This window comes from Erinaceus europaeus, chromosome 2 (assembly GCF_950295315.1).
Source record: "Erinaceus europaeus chromosome 2, mEriEur2.1, whole genome shotgun sequence".
Taxonomy (NCBI): domain Eukaryota; kingdom Metazoa; phylum Chordata; class Mammalia; order Eulipotyphla; family Erinaceidae; genus Erinaceus; species Erinaceus europaeus.
In genome coordinates this window covers 170971001-170985474 of record NC_080163.1, presented here as the reverse complement: position 1 = coordinate 170985474, position 14474 = coordinate 170971001, and the positions used below count along the sequence as shown (strand labels likewise).

The window sequence follows — 14474 nt, the reverse complement described above, 5'->3', positions numbered from 1 at the left end:
CTTGTCCCTCTGTCTGAATGAAAAAGCAGCCTAGAAGTGGTGAAATCAAGCATACAGGAGGTCCTAGATCCACAAGGTTAATAATGCTTGAAGTATAAATGCAGTTCAATTCCACTTAACTAGAGAGGGACATTCACTGATGGAATGAAAAACCATAAATGTAAATAAAGCCCTCACACTTCAGGATTATGCAGTACATAAAACAATCTTAAATGTTTCTTAGAACACTGAGTTCCTTAGCGAAAACTTCTCATACAACTATGTGTATGTGTATATATACAGATACACACTTCCTTACAAGCTGAGATTCATTCATGATGCTACCTAATCAAGGATGGTTTTTGTATTGCTACAGCCTTTGAATATTTCCTATGACTAATAGCACTAAGTTAATACTTTAAATTCTTGGAGATAAAATAATTCTAGCAGAGACACCAGATGTACTGCAAAACCTTTCTAGAAGGGATTTCAGAAGAGTATTAATCCTTACTGTGTTAGGGCATTCATAGTCCAGACTAAATGGAGTTTTCTCATGTGTGCTAGGAATGGTATTCTAATCTTTTTTTTTAAATTAATTTTATTTATTTTTTGAGAGCAATGCAGAGAGAGAGAGACACACACACACACAGAGAGAAACACCAGAGCACTGCTCAGCTCTGGCTTATGGTGGCTTGGCAGATTGAACCTGGGACTTAGGAGCCTCAGGCATGAGATTCTGTTTGCATAAACATTATGCTCTCTCCCCCACCCTGTATTATTAACTTTAAGAGAAAGGAAACAACAGTAATTCACTCCCTGGCCCATTTTGGAAAAGGTTGTTACCCACTAGATGATGAGACAAGGACCGGCAGAGTAACTGAATTCCAGCCAAAGCCAAATGGGCAAAATCTAAAACACATGAGGTATTTGTAAAATTAAGAACAATACATTTGGGGAAATAAAAATAAATGACTGAGAGGCTATTACTATGCACTATATACTGATCTAAAAACTGTATTCTACATAACTTCAGTTTAATCCTAACAATACATAAGTGAGCCACCTGAATTAGGAAAGTAACATCTGTCCATAAAATCTAGTTTAAATTAAGGACAGTAGAAGTGCTTTGTGTGGGAAACTAGAGTTTAGTGCTTAGACCCCAGAGTCTGCAGATGGGGTGCAGGGGGTTCAGTGGACTCTGGTGGAAGATAAGGTGTTGCAACACATTTTGAAAAAGGGAAGATATCAATTTCTGAAACACTGGTTTATGAATCTACCTCAACTCAAAACAGCCTATTGTTAATCTTCAAAATTCCTTTCCGTTTTTTTTTTCTACTTGGGAAAGAATGATTTAAAAATAGTAGTTATCAACTGGGCACAATTTCTCCCCGTCTCTGACAGTCACCTGCACACTGACTCCACAGCCATCTTAGCCTTTCTGCCACCCTTGGGCAGAGTGGGTATCTGCAGCACCCACTCTTCCTCTTCCTGTTACAGCACAAGGCCTGGTCTTGTTGCAGCAGGCCAAGCCTAGTCTAAATTCTGCCATGTATCTGGCTTTTTCTTGCTAATTTTTTTTTAAATGAAGGGAAAGGGCATTTAAAAATATAATTATTGGTTTATTCCCTTTTGTTGCCCTTTTTGTTTTATTGTTGTAGTTAATGTTGATGTTGTTGTGGGATACAACAGAGAGAAATGGAGAGAGGAGGGGAAGACAGAGAGGGGGAGAGAAAGATAGACACCGGCAGAATTGCTTCACTGACTGTGAAGAGACTCCCCTGCAGGTGGGGAGCCAGGGCCTTGAACCTCTTCCTTATTTCTTAAGATCCATCTATAAGTGAGATTGCCAAATACTCATCTTTCTCCTTCCAACAAATGGTACTAAACATGGCCACCTGAAGTTCCATACAGCAGGACGCAAGAGGATGATTTCTCCATCTACAATGGGTGAGTAGACTTCCCTTGTGTATATGGACCACAAGCATTTAAAACACTCCCCTCTGTTAACCTTCGGGGTTGCTCCTGGATTTGGACCCACCTGTGCACTCATCACTTTGGAGACCTCTTTGTCTCCTTTTGCATGGCAGTTTTTTAATTCCTCTGTTTATTTCCTTTCTGTGTGTGCCTAAGTTGGGCGTGTGTGTGTGTGTGTGTTTGTGTGTGTGTGTATGTGTATTTCCCACAACTAGAAGGCATTGCTGTCTCAACTTACCTGACACCAACATTTCATTCAAATGCTTCTAATGTAACACTGACTCTGACTGGCCCGCTCTGGGCTCCCAATGTGGGAAAGGGCCCACAGTCCCTCTGTGACACTGTGTCTATCTGTCTGCAATCACAAGGCCAGCACTGCCACCTGGTCTCTCTTTAGTGGGGATCAGTCAGATTCCTCTCTTTGACATCAAATGGGCCAGATTGTTCCTTAGTTCTCATTTCTTTTGTTTTCTTTATACTTTCCTTCTCTTCCCTCCTTCATGTCTCTCTCCCTCTCCCTCTCTCTCTTCCTCTCTCTCTCTATATATATATATTTGTAAACTGCCACATGTATTTATGACCAGAAAGCACCTCATCAATACCCTTTGCTACCTTGTGTGAGTTGAGTAACTGTTGCAAAGTTACCAGTCACCAGCAGACTCTCCCAAGTGTTCAGACTGGTCAGCACAGGCAATGCAGACAGGTTGTTTATAGTGACTTCTCAAATGAAATTGAACAGCCAAGGTTTTAACACAATGGTTCCCTTAATATTCTGTGATGTCTGAATTTGATCCACTGTGGGAGCCTGGCCTTGTCGGTCCTCTAGCTACAGCCTGAGCCTTTCACAAACAGGAGGTGATGAACACCTTGCTGCTTTCAGAAATTCCAAAAGGGACCAGGGTGAATCTGGGATAACAGAGAGCACATGTTCCCCAGCATGAAGACTGAGTACGAATCCCTGGGCCCTTTACAAGGGGAAGTGTGAGGATTTATGATATGTATACATTTCACTTTCTTGCACTCTGGTCTGGTAAGAGACACAGTGCACAGAGACAGAGTCCCGTGTGAGACAGGCTCCAGAGACAAAGAGGAGGAGCCACTATCTACCTACAGCCACTGAAAAATAAGCGCCCTCCCTAGCAGTGAGCTGGGTCTGATTTCAAAACAGGAAGTGTCCCCAAGTTGGACTGTGGGTGGGTCTTGGGCCCTGCCTGTACCACCCCCTCACCCCTACAGGTGGCTTTCAATGTCAGGAGCCACATCAGGATGGCAGTCATGGGCCCAGAGGGGACACTTGCAGAATGGCTGGGGTTCACCAGTGCTTCCTGCTGGTTCCTACTCAGTGTCTGGGCCTAAGGACACACTGACCTGGGGTCTCCTCAGAGGTCTGCTCCAGATGGCAGGGCTCTACAATGATGGAGACAGAAGTGGAGTCTTGTGGTCCCCGGCGCAGCAGCTCAGTAGTTGGCAGCTCACTCATTTCCTATCCAGAGTCTTGTTGATGCCCTACAGGGAGAACAGTCAACATGCAGACTCAGGCTGAAGAATGGTACCAATCAGGCCAACTCACCTTGAGCTAGTGCCCACATGGTGCCTTAGGTCCTCCCTCTGGGCCTCAGGATGGAGCCACTGTGTCTGTGGGAGCATCACTGCACTCAGCCAGGGAAACCCTACAGAAAGCAGGTGCCCAGGCATAGAAATTGCTGAGTCCATGGGAGCAGGCTTCCCAGGTTCCCTTGCTTAGAATGCAGACATCCCTTGGTACAGGGTGCAATAGGAACTTTATATTCCGTGATGTCTGGGGTTACATTGCACTGGGTTTGTCTTTCTTCCAGTAGAGGAGGGAGATAGATCAAAAATAACAAGAGGCTGGGAGCTGGGGCACCAGGCTGAGTACACACATGACCATGTGCAAGGATCTGGGTTTGAGTCCAAGTTCCCAACATGCTTAGAGATGAAACACGCTGCAGATGTCTATCATTCTCTATTCTCTCTTTTCCCCTCCAATATATCTTTATTCAATAAAATAGAAAAAAAAAGGGAAAATGACTGACAGGACCAGTGAATTCATGGTGCCAGTAAGCAGCTCCACTGAATTACAGGATAGCAGAGAGAGAGGAAGAAAGATAGGGAGAGGGAGAGGGAGAGAGAGAAAAGCAGCAACATAGCACTGACACTTATTTCCATCATGTGGTGAGGATTGAGCTTGAACCTGGATCTGGCACAGGAAAAGCAGGCGACTGCAGTACGAGGACTCTTCTCTTGGGCCCATTAGTAACTTCTGCTAGGATCCTGTCTGAGAACACTCCTGCTCATCCATGCCTAATACCATTGAGATCTTTATTTCTATGGTAGATTATTTGTCAGTTCTGACACTAAATGTGTCCTTCTTTAGAAAAGATTTGATTTACTATTTCTTGTGAATAAAGATAAGATATATTGAGAGGAGAGACAGGGGGTAGAGAGATAGACAGGAGCCTGTAGTTCTGTTTCACTGTCCATCAAGGTTCCCTGTTGCAGGTGGGGGCTGGGGACTTGAACCTGGATGCTAGTGCACTGTAATCTGTGCGTTCTACCAGATATGCCACTGCCTGTGCCCTGACGTTGCCCTTCTAAACTGTGCCTTTACAGAGATCTGTTAAGGAGTCAAACAAATGAAGGTAGGAACACTGATGGCTGCTGTGATTAAATAACTGCAATGGATTGTGTGGAATTGCTCTGCTCACTATACTGACACATGAGGTCAGTCTAATAGACTTTAAATGTTTCTTTTCTTTTATTATTTACTTAACTGCTATGGTCTTGTGACCCACTAGTTCCAGAAGACCTTCTCTTTTGAATCCTTTAAAAAGAGACAAGGTGGCTGGGCGCTAGTGCAGCAGGTTAAGTGCACATGGTGTGAAGCTCTAGGACTGGCCTAAGGATTCCGGTTGGAGCCCCTAAGTGGAGAAGCAGGTCTGAAGGTGTATGTCTTTCTCTGCCCTCTCTCTCTTCCTCTCCTCATTAGATTTCTCTCTGTCTTGTCTAACAACAATGATAGCAATAACAAAAACTATTATAATAACAATAAAGAACAAGGGCAACAAAAGAGGAAAATAGCCTCCAGGAGCAGTGGATTCATAGTGCAGGGCACAGAGCCCCAGCAATAGCCCTGGAGGCAGAGAAAGAGAGAGAGAGACAGAGGTTTTGAGATAGAGATCCAGGCTCACTGCAAGCCTCCACTGATCATGGAGTCTCCCCTCTGTGCTGTTTGAGCTGATCTGATGTGCACCTGGGGTGTGAACCTGGGGCTTCCTACACAATAAAATGAGCTTTGCTGTGGGATCTCTGTGCCAATCCTAGAATGTCCTTCTCCTTGTCAGGGCTACAAAGGAACAGCAGGCACCTTGCTCTATGCTCCCATCCCACTGCTCCTCCCAGCCCATGGAGTCACCAAAGAGAGGACGCAGGGGACTGAAAACCCAGAAGCCAAGTACAAAGCCAGAGTTGACACAGGGAGTAACTGTACATAAAAACAGTGGCTAGTACTTCATGCTTAGGATTGCTTTCCCTTGCCCTTCCCAAAATAGAGAAAGACACTTTGCTGTGGTGTGGATTTGAGTTTTAAAAATGTGGTTCATTTCTTTTTCTTATTTTTCCCTAAAATGTTTTCTTAAAGACGTTTTAAAATATTTATTTATTTCCTATTTGTTGCCCTTGTTGTTTTATGTTGTAGTAGTTATTATTGTTGTCATTGTTGGATAGGACACAGAAATGGAGAGAGGAGGGCAAATCAGAGAGGGGGAGAGAAAGACAGACACCTTCAGACCTGCTTCGCCACCTGTGAAGTGACTCCTCTGCAGGTGGGACAGTTCATTTCTTAATGAGAGAAAGAGAGAGAGTAGAGAAAGGAGGAGGAGGAGAAGGAAAGAGAGGAGCAGAGTGTCACTATGGATGGGCACTGAGGATGCTGCACTAAGCAGCTCACAGTCCTCTGACAGTGCTCTAGCTCGCAGTCTGGGAAATGGAGCTCATTTCTGAGGTATAGAGAGGAAAGTCTCTTTGCATTCTGATCTTCTTGAGAATTTAACTTGGACTGTAAATGCACATCACTAAGAGGGCTGGGAACTCAGTCTGAGAAACACCAAGTGCATGTGTTCAGCACATGAACACCTGAGCCTGGACACAAGCCTCTCACTATGTTCAAATGCTGAGGACATTATGCCATGGAACCAGGGTTCAAGAAATACTTCTGTGTAGACTCAGAGGTGTGACCTCATTAGAAAGGAGTCTCAGAAATTCAAGGTCCTTTTTTGTAAAGAAATACACTAGCAAGGGCAACCAAAAGGAATAAATAAATAAATGCATAGACTAGCAGAATCCCATACTGAAAATAAAAAGCTGTGAGGAAAAGAGAGTGTAATCTGTATTTCTATAAACATCAAGAAAGAAAGACATGATTAGTGAAGTAAAAAAAATAAATCGATTAACATTTTTTTCCTTTTCCTCGTTTTTTGTTTTTGTCTCCAGGGTTATTTATTGCTTGGGCTTAATAAGAATCCACTATTTCTGGCGGCCTATTCTTTCATTTTATTGGATAATACAGAAATTGAGAGTGGAGAGAGAGGGAGAACGATGGACACACCTGCAGACCAGTTTCCACTCTTGTGAAGCGACCCCCCTGAGGTGGGGAGTGGGATAAACCTTGATTCTTGCATGGGTCCTTGTGCTGACTACTATGTGTGCTTAACTGGGTACACCGCCAGCCCCCTCAACATATATATTTTTAAATTTTTATTATCTTTATTTATTTATTGATGGCAGAAAGACAGCCAAAAATTGAGAGGGAAGGGGGTGATAGGGAGGGAGACACCTGCAGCACAGCTTCACCACTCATGAAGCTTTCCTCCTGTAGGTGGGGACTAGGGGCTTGAACCTGTGTCCTTTAGCATTGTAACATGTGCTCTCAAATGGGTGTGCCACCACCCAGCCTCTCTCTCAAAACATTTTTTCAAGACAGCACTTCTTGGTGAAAAAAATAGAGAGAAGACTTCACCTCTCTGGCTAACAACACCATCAAGCATGGCTAGAGGTGCAGGTCTGAGGCTGTTTTTTTTTTCTTTTTTTTTTTTTCCTGAGAACATGTAGCAGAAAATGTGGAAAGGGGATGAAAAAGACACTGGGAACAGGTGAGTTTGGGACAGGGGTATTGATGCCTTTACATTGTGCAATGCCTGTTTTCTATTTTCATTATTTTAAAGAAGCATTTTACCTAAAAAAAAATTACACTGTGATGACAAAATGAATAGAAAGACCCAACAACTATATTGTTCCCAAGATTTACAAACTGGTATATTCTTCAATGTATTAAAGAAAACTTTTAGGAAGTCAGGTTTGACTTTTGTGCCACAATAAGGGCTGGTCAGGATGTATGAAATGTGTAAAGACAATTAAGCTTAATACAACTGCTATTGAGAGAGTTTTGAACTGCTATTTTAAATCTAACCATCCCAACTTAGAATATCTTGACACTCACCCATCAATGTGTCTGGAGTCTCATTTTCCTTAGAAGTCAGACACATCTGATGCTGTGCATGAACCTTGAATTAAAAAAAAAACAAAACTGGAGTTACAACCCACCTTTCACAAGATCTACTTGAAGAAAACTTGTCTTTAGCTTCCCTAAGGTTCACAAAGAATGAATCAACTAAAAATATAAATTCTCTTAGCTCCACAGACTTGACTATTGGAGAGTAAACATTGCTGATTTCAGTAACTCTTTAACTGAATGCATAAGAACAATATATGTTTAAAACACTAATGTCAACACTTGTATTTCTTCTTGCAGTGTGACTGTTTCCTTGTAAATGAGAGATATATATTCTAGCAAATTCAGCTCTTTGCAAATCAAATTTAAATACAGATCATAGTTTCAAATATTCTCTTGCAAGGAAATATATTGTATCCACATAGCAGTCAAAGTGCTCCTTAATGTAGGGGCGAGGAGTAAACACCTTGAAAGTGTGAGCAACTTTCAAGAGTAGAGACCAACTCTCAAATGATAAAAAATTCATGTTAACTAGGCAAAAAACTGAGGTAGTAATTACTAGGCAGAGGGTCCCAGGACAGGCAGGGAGTAGGGAAGAGGACATCTCCTTGGATGGAGAGAGGGGAGAGAGTTTAGGGAATCATCCCAGCCAGATGGGTGCTGGGTATGCTGTCTCTCTGTCCCTGCCTTTGCCTCTGTCTCCATATATATAAAATCAGGCATGTCATAAAAATATTGTAAAAGATAAATATAGCTCTGTGCATGATCTAAAGAAATGCTTTTCTGAAAAGACTGATAGAAGTATTAATCTGGGTCTATATGAGAAATAGTCTCATTATTAGTAAGGTACACCAAATTCATCATAGGCAAATACTGGGGGCTGGTGGTACACAGTGGGTAAAGCACACATGGCTCAAAGCACAAGGACTGGTATAAAGATCCCAGTTTGAGCCCCCAGAACCTCACCTGTATATGTGGGGGGTCACTTCACAAACAGTGAAGCAGGTCTGCAGGTGTCTTTCTCTCCCCCTCTATGCTTCCAGTCCTCTTTCAGATTTTCTTGTCTTATCCAACAACAACAGCTATAACAGTAACAATAACAACAACAACAACAACAAGGGCAATGAAATGTGAAAAATAGCTTCCAGGAGCAGTGGATTTGTAGCGCTGTCACCAAGCCCCAGTGATAACTTTGGAGGCAAAAAAAAAAAAAAAAAAAACACCCATAAGGTATACATGACCTTCAGAGACAAGCACATACTCAGTGCATATAGAAAGGGAAAAGAGAGGAGTTGGGTGGTAGCGCAGCGGGCTTCTCGGCCATGGCATAAAAGGCAATGATCCCGGTTTGAGCTGCTGGCTTCCCACCTGTAGGGGAGTTGCTTCACAAGCAGTGAAGCAGGTCTGTAGGTGTCTATCTTTCCTCCCCTCTCTGTCATCCCCTCTTCTCTCCATTTCTCTCTGTCCTATCCAACAACGAAGACATTAGTAACAACAACAATAATGACTACAACAATAAAACAAGGGAAACAAAATGGAATAAAAATAAATAAATAATTTTAAAAAAAGGGCAACGGGGAGCTGGGTAGTACTACAGCAGGTTAAGCAATGTGGCGCAAAATGCAAGGACCTGCTGAAGGATCCCAGTTCGAGCCCCCAACTCCCTGCCTGTAGGGGAGTCGCTTCACAGGCGGTGAAGCACAACTCCAGGTGTCTTTCCCCGTCTGTTCCCCTCCTCTGTTTCTCTCTGTCCTGTATAACAATGATGACATCAATACTAATAACTACAACAACAATAAAAAAGAGCAACCAAAGGGAAAATATAAAAAAATTAATAAAAACAAAAGGAAAAAGAAACACTGAAATGCCCAGCAGCATATGGCTTGCGGGCATCTCTTGGGGATACTGACACATATTATGAGGCAAGTCACTGCAATGAAGATGTAACTGGGGCAACGCAGGGCCGTCCCGGTGTACTGTGGTGCACTGCAGCACCCAGGCTACTACAGACCCGCACAGATGGGGGACACTGAGCTGCACCCAGGGCCAGCATGGACGGGCCCCGCAGTATCACCAGGGCCACACGCATCTGCATGAACAGGGATTGCTGCCAGGTGGCTTCTTGCTGATACAGGGGGAGAAGTTCTGCTCATCCAACAGGGTTCCCAGGGCCTGGGAGTTCCTGGTAATGCCCTGGAATCCCGACCAGGGGACTCGCCCATCAGCAAGGACACCTGTGAACAAGACATTGAGCTTTGGGAGGAGCAGAGGAGGAGGTTCCTGTCTGCTCAGTAGAGGCTTGGAGAGAATGGAGGACAGCTAAATATGGGGCCTGGGGCAGGTCCACTTCCTACTGAGGCTCAGTAGGACAGACAGGAAGGGACAGCAAACTCCTATTTAATACAACAGGGGATTCTCCGACATCAACATGGGAATATTTGTTTATAGATGAGTTGATACATGCATCCTGGTTTTCCTACCTGAGACCCAAGATTTCTAAAATGTAACCCATATATAGTCCCTTACAAAGGCTTTCGGCAAGAATGTTCTATTCCTTGATGGAATAGAGCCTTTGTGCAATCTTACAATAGTGACTCCAGAACACACAGTCAGAAAAGGAGTCTCATCCCGAGAAGGACTGTCAGGCTCAGCTGTATTGTTAATTACACATAGACATGCCCTGGTGTAGACTCTGATTTTCTGTGACTGATGACAATAGATGTTCTATTTTATTTTTGGGGGGCGGGGCAAATGGAGATGATTAAACAAGTTAATTTAATGCAACCTCATCCTTCACCATCTGTTAAGGCAAGATTCAAATACAGTTTCCTCAGGTTACAGTGAAGTAAGAATATTATTGACAACAACAACAAGAACAAAAAGCTGAACTATATGTTAATAAAGTAAGAGTCAACTTGCTAAAAGGTATGTTATATGATTTTCATTCTTGGTGTAAGATCTTTTTTCTCAAAACAGAGACAGAAAAACAGAGGGGCGAAGAGACAGACAAATAGACAGAGAAAGAGATGGTGCCAAAGCTTTTTTCAACATGGAGGGTCTAGGCTTGTGGCTTTGTCATACAAAAGCAAGGTAGTGCTTTATCTAAGAGAGCAAAATCTGATCAAATCATTTTTTTCTGTAGTAGGAATATCAGAAGCATAACGGAATCATGGGGGAATATGAAGCTGGAGAATTAAAAAAAAAATTAGTCCTGACCATCAACATCCAGTCAATATGTGGGAAGTAAGTCAGTGCAGTGAGGTCAGAGCCACATTCTAGCTGAGTCAAGACCACTTCAGCCCAGGCTGTGCTCAGAGTCCCTTTCACCCCCCAATACTCTCTGTGCATGGGAGTTCCCCACTACAAGTATGGATTGACAGGCCTGGCAGTGCATCTGCTCCCAGGGTGGCCAGGATACTGGACACACACTGGGGTGGGGAAGGCCTCTTCCCAGGCCCTAAAGGTCCTACTCTAATGACAGAACAATGCACCTACAGAGAAGCTCATGCAGGACAGGATCTGGGCATCTGGAATAAAAGCCACCTCTAGCCTGTGGACAACATGAGACCCAGGGAGTCATTTCATCTGGGAATCAAAGTCAGCACATAGCATCCAATGCTCATGTTCAAGCTGATAATTTTGTAGGGCCTGTAAATTATCTCTTAAATATCCATGTCACCCCTGGCAGAAAAAGGGTTGCCCACACTGACCTAGAGAAATTCACAAAATAAAATACCTTTCTAGAAATGACTTGGGATGAGAATTGGGTCCCTGCCTGTAACCTTCCCTGAACCCCCGCACCCCCCACATGCGAATGGTCCTGAGTCATGATCCTGCTTCAGAAAGGGAGACATCCCAGAGGAGGCACTTTGGGAAGGCTGGGGCTCACCTCTCCCCTGCTGGCTCCTTCTCTACTGCCTGGCCTTGCGGACCAGCTGCCCTGTGGTCTCTGAAGTCATCTGCTCCAGATCGAAGGGCTCCTTGAGGGTGGGAAAAGACCATGAAATGGTGAGTCCAGATACAGTACCTGAGGGGATTCTGAATGATCCTTTTACATTTACCATTTTTTTCTAGGTTACCTCAGTAAATCGTAAGGGACAGGGACCTGTGAAAACACTGAAACCACCCTTTGTAAAGGTGACAATTAACTGAGGGAAATTGTTATTTGTTTATGCTGAGGAACTTTTAATTTTTTCCCCCCAAGGGTTGTTGCTGGGGCTTGGTGCCTGCACGATGAATCCATTGTTCCTAGAGGCCATTATTCCCATTGCTGTAGTTGTTATAGCTGCTGTTGTTGGACAGGACAGAGAGAAATCGAGAGAGGAGGGGAAGACAGGGGGAGAGAAAGAAAGACAGACACCTGCAGACCTGTTTCACTGCCTGTGAAGCGAGGCCCCTGCAGGTGGGGAGCCTGCAACTAGAACCTGGATCCTTAACCTGGTCCTTGCACTTCTTACCATGTGCGCTTAACCTGCTGTGCTACCTCTTGGCCCCCAGGAATGATGTTTTGCAAGACTGTAGTCATCTGATGGGTTCACATTCATATCTCCCTAAACTACATGTAGAAACTCTCACTCTCAGCCATATGCTATCTCCCTTGAACACAGGGCTTTCGGCCTCTCCCCTGCTTTTAGAAAATTTCTTTGATTCTTGTAGGAGTTTCCAGTTAGTAAACATCACTCCCTTTTAAAAAAAAATATGTATCATTGGACAGAGACAGAGATAAATTGAGAGAGGAGGAGATACAGAGAAGCAAAGAGCCAGAGACATTTGCAGGCCTGCTTCACTACTCCAGAAGCTTCAACAGGGGCTTGAACCTGTGTGCTTGTGCACTGTAATGTGTGTGCTTTTTCAGGACATGGCCACCTGGCCCTCAAACTCACTTCCTTACAAGGAGTATGATGACTGACATCAGGAAGAGCCTGATCAACATTATGGAATTTAATAAGCAACATTATTTCTATATTTAGGCTGTAGAGCCACTAAGAATTCCTTTTGCTTCCTATGCCTTAAACATAAATATCTGTAGTTTCCCTAGTAAACCAACTGCACAGCATGCAGGTGGTATACCCATTAGAGTGCAAATGTTAGCAAGAGCAAGGACCTGGGTTCAATTCACTGCTTCCACCTGCTCTGGAGAAGCTTCATGGGCTATGACGCGGTGCTATAGGTGTCTGACTCTCTTCCTCTCCACCCTCTCCAGACAGGAATGCCACTCTTGTTTTTGCTGCACAGACCTGCAGTGCAAGAAATTGGGAAGAAATAAGTTCAACTCCACAAAATACTGATGTCCATATTTCCTTTTTTTTATCTGTGGGCCTCCTGTGCATGATTACACTGTGCCAGATGACCCGTGTTTTCTTTTGTTTTTCCCTTTTAATGTTCAGAAGAGAACTAGAGAGAATAACAAAGACTAAAGCTTCATGCTTGAGCCATTGGCTTTACAGACAAGTAGATGAAAATGTTTTAAATGTAAAAGTCATGACCACATGGAAAACCAAGATGGAGGTCTTAGGAGAAAGTAACCAGGAAGCTGTTCCTGGGCCAGCCTAGAACCAGTGACCTCTTGTCTCTGCTGGTGGCTCTCCTGGATCTCTGCAAGTAGGCAGACACCCATAGGCTAAGCAGAGGCACTGAGTGCTTGATCCTGAAGCTCCTTTCAAACTCGGAGAGACAGAGAGAAGCACTCTGTCATTCTCCCCTCTGCTCTTAGCACAACCCATGAGCTCCTGCAGCTCTGTCCTCATCTGGCAGCTCAGCAAGGGTGGGGAGAGGGGCCTGAGCACTGTGTGTGCTGACTGACCCTGGAGACACCACAGCACAGTCAGGAAGGTCCTGCTCTCAGAGCTGAGGCTCCAGTGTGGCTACACTCTGCACTTCAGGGTTTACAAATGCCATTCAGAGAATGCTGAGCGTTCCTTTCCTGTTGCTGAATTTCTGATATTTATATTTTGTTACATTTAATGTATATACTACATTACTAAACATCATACATTAGTAGAAATGATGAACTTTTTAATTCGGGCCTTCTAAATTATTTCAGGCCTTCACAGAAAAGAACACGATTGGAAAAAAGATTTCAATAGATTTTTCATAAAAGAATGAAATAAAAAAATTCATTTAAAGTTTCTTAGAAGTATTTATTTAGGATGAGAGGAATAGATCACCAGGTAGCCTACTACAAAACTCCATTTGTTGATTGATGAGAGAGACAGAGATAGAATAACACATGACACAAGCATATGCAGTGCCACAGACCAGACCTGAGATTTATGCTGCTGAGTTGTTTCTACCCAGTGCCAAAAACCGTTCTGTAGCTGTCACTTACCTCTTTACTTATCCACCAAGCATAATCCTATTTATCCCAAAGGATACAACATCATCTTTTCTTTCCTAGGGGATACTTCATTGAGTATATGTCCCATAACTTTTTTATCCAGTCATCTGTCAAAGGGCATTTGGGTTGTTTCCAAATGGGGGCTATATAGGTCCTAAACTGGAGAAATGTGGGCTGTGGTTTTTCTAGTTGTTCAGGAAGCTTGATGGACGTCTGTCTTTTATTTACCACTAGACACACAACCACCTCAACATTATGCCTCTGCCAGGCATCATTCAGTTTTGGATGAGACCTTGGTTTGAAAGACTGTATGTTTCAGACATGTCCATGCAGCTTCCAGGGCAAGTTTCTGACACTGTCCAGGTCCCGGACCCCTAGGTGCTAATGACCGTCCACCACAAGTGGCTACTAATGAATTCTTATCTGCATCTTCAGATTGGCCTACATATTTAAGTTATTTTCCTGAGGAAATGAAATAGTGTCCTATAGTAAGGACTAAAAAAAGAAAAAAAAAAGAAAAAAGACCCAATTCTCATGCAACCAACTTTTGAATGGGGAAGACAATAATTCAACAGAAGAGACCACCAATCACAGTGTGATTCTAGACTCCTGGAAATATTACCCAGAAAAAAACAAAGAGGGAAGTGAGGGAGTAAA

General features: G+C 43.5%; 1 long non-coding RNA gene across 1 annotated transcript; it reads right to left on the bottom strand.

Annotated features, from left to right (window-relative positions):
• Positions 1-3390: 3390 nt before the first annotated feature.
• On the bottom strand, positions 3391-11462 carry LOC132537013 (uncharacterized). The gene is made up of 3 exons (XR_009548525.1): positions 11370-11462; positions 7469-7532; positions 3391-3459 (listed from the first exon to the last, which is right to left on the bottom strand). It is a non-coding gene; the product is annotated as an uncharacterized LOC132537013 (long non-coding RNA).
• Between the last annotated feature and the right edge of the window lie 3012 nt (positions 11463-14474).